This window comes from Suricata suricatta, chromosome 1 (genome assembly GCF_006229205.1).
Source record: "Suricata suricatta isolate VVHF042 chromosome 1, meerkat_22Aug2017_6uvM2_HiC, whole genome shotgun sequence".
Lineage (NCBI taxonomy): Eukaryota > Metazoa > Chordata > Mammalia > Carnivora > Herpestidae > Suricata > Suricata suricatta.
Genome location: NC_043700.1, coordinates 63,436,000 through 63,442,259, shown reverse-complemented (window position 1 = coordinate 63,442,259; position 6,260 = coordinate 63,436,000).

Sequence of the window (6,260 nt, the reverse complement as noted above, 5' to 3'; positions counted from 1 at the left end):
CAAATGGATCAAGAAGATGTGGTATATATTCACGATGGAGTACTACATGGCAATGAGAGGGAATGACATATGGCCCTTTGTAGGAAAGTGGATGGACCTTGCGGGTGTCATGCTGAGTGAAGTAAGCCAGGCAGAGAAGGTCAAATGTTAAATCTTAATGTATTTTCTTTTTTATATTTTCTTGGTGATATTTGCATCTATCCTCATCATTTTTATTTCTTGGAACATCTTCATTTGGTATGATGGTAAAATGAGCTTTATAAAATGACTTAAGGAATATTTCTTCTTTCTCTATTATTCTAAAATTGTTTGCATAGGAAGGGCATCATTTTTTTCTTCAATTTTTTTTATAGAATTTACTGCCATAGCCATCTTGGCCTACAATTTTCTTTATGGGAAGATTTTATTAGAAATAATTTATTTCATGGGGCACCTGGGTGGTTCAGTCGATTGAGCCTTTGACTTCGGCTCGGGTCATGATCTCACAGTTCGTGGGTTTGAGCCCTGCATGGGGTTCTGTGATGACAGGTAGCTCAGAGCCTGGAGCTTCCTTCAGATTCTGTGTCTCCCTCTCTCTCTGACCCTCCCTTGTTTACACTCTGTCTCTGTCTCTCAAAAATAAATAAATGTAAAAGAAAAAATTTTTAAAGAAATAATTACTTTCAAAAGCTATTCAGAGATCTTACTTCTTTTTATGCCAGTTTTGTTTTGGTTTGTGTGTGTGTGTGTGTGCGTGTGTGTTTCAAGGAATCCATCTAAATAAATTACCAAATTTATTGGAATAAAATTGTTATAACATTTTCTTATGATGCTATTAAAGTATGTCAGTCCATTGTGACATCTTTACTCTCATTATTGGTATTGCTTATTTGTATTTTGTTTCTTTTTACCTTGATCACACTAGCTAACAGATTATTAATTTTATTAATTATTAAAAAATAACTGCAAATCATTGATATTTTTCTTCCCTTAGCTGTCCATTTTCTATATCACTTATTGGTTTTATTATCATTTTATTACTTTTTTTCAAAAGTCTTTAGGGATAATTTAATTTTGCTCTTCTTTTTCTTTTTTCTTTTATTTTGTTTTTGTTTTTTCCATTATGAAGGACGTGTCACTATTCCTTTCTATTTTTTTAATTTAATGTTTATTTATTTTTTGAGACAGAAAGACAGAGCACAAATGAGGGAGGGGCAGAGAGAAAGGAACACACAGAATCCAAAACAGCTAGGTTCTGAGCTGTCAGCACAGAGCCCAATGAAAGGCTTGAACCTACAGACTGCAAGATCACGACCTGAGCTGAAACCAGATACTCAACCAACTAAGCCACCCAGGTGCTCCTTGCTCTTTTTGTTCTACTGTCTAAGAACATAAGAACTTAAAACTATAAATTTTCCTCTGCTCACATATAGCTGTATTCCAGAAATTTTGATATATTATGTTCTTATTGTCATTCAGTTGAAAATATTTTTGTAGGTTTTGCTATGGATTTCCTTTGTTCCATGAGAAATCTGTTGTTTAAAGTCCAAATCTATGATAATTTTCAGGTAAATTTATGTTGCTGATTTTTAATTTAATTCCATTGTGTTTAGAAAACATATTCTCTATGCTTTTAATTAATTGAGACTTGTGTTACATAATGGCCAATCATATGTTCAATAAGACTGGATGCACCATATGAAATATAAAAATGTGTATTCTGTTGTATTATGTGAAACATTCATTAAATATCTATTAGTTCAAGTCAATCAATATAGTTGTTTAAATCTTTTATATACTTATTGATTATCTATCTACTTGTCCTAGGGATTAGGGAGAAAGAAGAGGAGTATTGAAATACTCACCATATTGCCAACTTGTCTATTTTTTTCCAAATGTGTGGGCTTTGTTTCATGTGTTTTGATCTCTGTTGCTTAATGCAGTACTTTTAGAATTGCTATTCTGAACATGCTTATTGTATAAATATCCGTCTCTATCTCTGGTAATATTTTTCCCTGAATATACATTATCTAATACCACTAAAGCCTTTTCATCTTTGTGTTTACCCCTTCAGTAATAAATATTATTCTTTGTTTTATTTTTAAGCAACTTATATCTTTATATTGACTTTTTAAAAATTTTTTAATGTTTATTTATTTTTGAGAGAGAGAGAGAGAGACAGAGTGCGAGCAGGAGAGGGGCAGAGAGAGAGGGAAACAGAATCCAAAGCAGGCTTCAGGCTCTTAAATATCAGCACAGAGTCCAACTGGGGCCCAAACCCACAAACCATGAGTTCATGACTGGGGCCAAAGTCAGACCTTTGACGCACTGAGTCATCGAGGTGCCCCTATATCTTTATATTTAAAGTGTGTTTCCTAAAGACAGCATAAAGTAGATAGTTGTTTTATTTTTCCAGTATGGTAAATTTTGTTTTTTAGTTGGATTTTGTGAACAACTTATTTTTAATGTAATATTTAATACAGCTTTATTTAAATCTAACATTTTATCATTTGTTTCTTTGTATGTCCAAGACATTTGCTTATTTTCTTCTCCATTTTTATTACCCACTCTTATGATTCTGTTTAATCCCTACTATTAACCATTAACTATACTTAATTTTAAGTCTTACTTCTTTTTCTATGATATATAATATTTTTTTAAATTTTTTAAATGTTTTATTTATTTTTGAGAGAGAGAGAGCAAGGGAGAATCAGAGAGAGACAGAGACACAGAATCTGAAGACAGGAATTCAGGCTCTGAGCTAGCTGTCAGCACAGAGCCTGACACAGGGCTCGAACCCACAAACTGTGAGATCATGACCTGAACAAGGCCAGACACTCAACAGACTTAGCCAACCAGATGCCTCTATGATATATAATTTTTATATTTAGTGTATCACAGTCTACCAGAAGTAGTATTATATCACTTTTCTTCTGATATAAATTCTTATAGCAGTATATTTCCAGATACCTTCCCTTCTTGGAATCAAGACTGCAAACTTTATATACTGCATAATACTTTGTTATTTGTTTCTAATTTTTTTGTTAAGTAATTATACTTCATGTCTAAAGTTATTTTCTACTTAGTTCTCTTCTTTCCTGGACTGTGATCCAAACCTTTTTCTCAGAAACCTTATTATCCATCTCCTAAACTCAGGGAGGTACCCATGCCTTGTTTGGGATTCCATTCCTTGCATCTTTGGTCTGTAAGTTGCCTTCTAGCAAATAGTGATAGTAAGTGTAGGGACCTCCTAGATTGTGATCCTTCCAGGGATCACATTCCTGCATTAATTCTCTTTCAAATTCTAAAACATGCATTTTATATAGTTAGTGTAGTTTTATCGTTGTTAATGGTTAATGGTTAAATCCATTCTTTATATTGCTATGAACAGAAGTTAAACTTCATGATGGCTGTTTAATTACAAGGATAAAGTCGGCAGAAAGTTGAAAAGTAACTTAATAGCACATATTGACAAATACTAAATTTATGGAGGTATTGTGATTCTTAAATTCCAAAAGGAAAATGTATTACTGTTTAGCATTCTGTGTCTTGCATAGGTACTATGTCTTACATGAATAATAACATTAAAAAAAAATTTTTTTTTTAATGTTTTTATTTTACTTTTGAGAGAGAGAGACAGTATGAGCAGGGGAGGTTCAGAGAGAGAGGGGTACACAGAATCTGAAGACAGCCTCCAGGCTCTGAACTGTCAGCGCAGAGCCTACACAGGGCCTGAACCCATGAACCATGAGATCATGACCTGAGCTGAAGTCAAATGCTTAACTAGCTGAGACACCCAGGCGCCCTGAAGAACAACTTTTAATGATGGTAATGGAAAAGCAGGAAGACATATGGGCCAACAAAGAAGAGTGTTGGTGGTAGTCACTATATTCACTCATGTAGTTTCCTAGGACAACCACTGAGGAAGTCTCTGAATGCAGCTTCCTGAAAAGCAAGGACAGTCTAGGTTATCTGCATTACCTGTAGAACAGCAGAATATGTCTTCAGCTGCTTCAAAAATACATATATTTTATTTCCAAAAAATGTAAATGTTGTGTTAAACTTTGATGGTGTATTAGTTTACTTGGGTGTTATATAGAGAAGTTCTATAGGGTCTTTTGTCAATTTTTGTTATTTTTACCTATTAATCAGTTCATATACAAATGTCTAGCACATAGTAAGTACCTAATGTATATGTTAAATGTATCAAAGTGAAAACCAGAAGTATACACAACATAGATAAATCTGGCCTTGACTGCAAACTTGCCTAGTTGAAAGCAGCTCCTGTTTCATGATCTATGTACCTTAAATACAGGCACACACATAAAATATATTGATAATCATATATAAAATTTTTAAATAGTCATAGCATTATAATGGAATCATTCACAGGATTTTTGCTTCACAGGAGACCATATATAAACTCCAACATCCATTTTATATTTGCTCAAATCATTGTTTTTCAATCCTCAACATAACCGTGTGAAATTCTCTATTCCTAGAAAATTACTGTCATCAGATTGTAGCATTACATTTAATGGAATATGAAAGGCAATTTTCATTCAGTACTTTTCTCCTGCACCTCTTCCAGGAAATAAAAAAGAAAAGGAAAAAACCAACCTGGGACAATTAGCAAATCAAATTCGAGGATGAATCCAGCGCAGTTACTCTTTTTAACAGTGTGGGATGATGTTTCATGCTACATCTTTTCATGAAAGAGATAACAGAAAAGAAAATTGAACATGACAATTCCACTTTTATGGCAATTACTAAGTGAGAAAAATGTTGCATATAAAAATTCTTATTCTCCTTATTAGAAATTTGAGTCTGAGTCTCCAATGCTGGTTCCTTTTCCGAAATTATTCTTTGGGTCACCTCCAAGATAAGATCAAAGAATGTTATAAATTAATTCCTATTGCCAGTGCTTGTAACCTGAAATACTCTATAAAATGATTTCTTTAGTGTAATATATTAAGAAAACTAGATTCTACCCATACACATACAATTATTATTATTGAGGGGGAAAAAAAGCAAACCAAATCAACAATGCAATTAATTCTTCAATTAATAAAGTAAAAGTTATACCTATATTTATTTTGACCTCTTTATTCTACTCTTATTAGTTATTAAAAGTGAAAGACTAAAAACATGGGAAATGGTGGGATGCCTGCTTGGCTTAGTCAGTTAAGCACCTGACTCTTGGTTTACGCTCAGGTTATGAACTTGTGGTTCATGAGTTTGAACCCCATTATCGAACTGTCTGCCCTCAGCATAGAGCCTGTTTTGTATATTCTGCCCCCTTCCACTCTGCCCCTGCACCACTTGCTCTTTCTCTCTCTCTCTCTCAGAAATAAAAATACATTTTAAAAAATTTAAAATGATATTAAATTAACATGATAATATAGTAAGGGTACACAATAAATGTGCTGCATTTTGTCAAGAATTATTATAGATTCAGCTTCTAATATAATACTTGGAACAGTTTCTATAATGAGGCACAAAGAAGAAAGTCCAAAGAATTACACTTGTCTCAGTTTAGTTTTAAAAGCCTTAATTTCCTCAAAAGTAAAATTGGAATAAAATATCTATTTACTGAATATATTTATGGATACTTGTGATTATACAATAAAGTTACAGTCATCAAAGTGTTTTAGTGGTATTAGAAAAAAATACATATTGAAGTGTCTGGGTGGCTCAGTCAGTTAAGTGTCTGACTTCAGCTCAGGTCATGATCTCACAGTTCATGAGTTCAAGCCCTGTGTTGGGCTCTGTGCTGACCGCTCAGAGCCTGGAGCCTGCTTCATATTCTGTCTCTTTCTCTCTCTCTGCTCCTCCTCTGCTTATACTCTGTCTCTGTCTCTCCCAAAAACAAATAAAACCATAAAAAAATTATTAGAGAATACATATGTAGAATTTGACATAAGGTAGTATTAGTAAAGTCTAACACAAATACAGAATCTCTGAAAAAATTTTGCTCATATTCGAAGAAAACACTTTAAAACATTTAAAATCAGTCTAATATTCTGCTAGACTTTGAAAAATTTAAATTGCTATTTATGTTAGTTCTATATTTTGCTATTTTACTTTTAAATAGTCTTCATTTGTTAACAATGAAAAATGAGTATTATTTTCTGTACACTTGGAAAATCCTGATTTACTCTAATGTACATGTTTCTAGAAATACATGAAAAAGTACTAATCCTTAAGTTCCTGTAAAATTGTCATTACTAAACTTACACATAAAATTAATCACAGCTTCAAAGCCTCTATGCATTTTACCA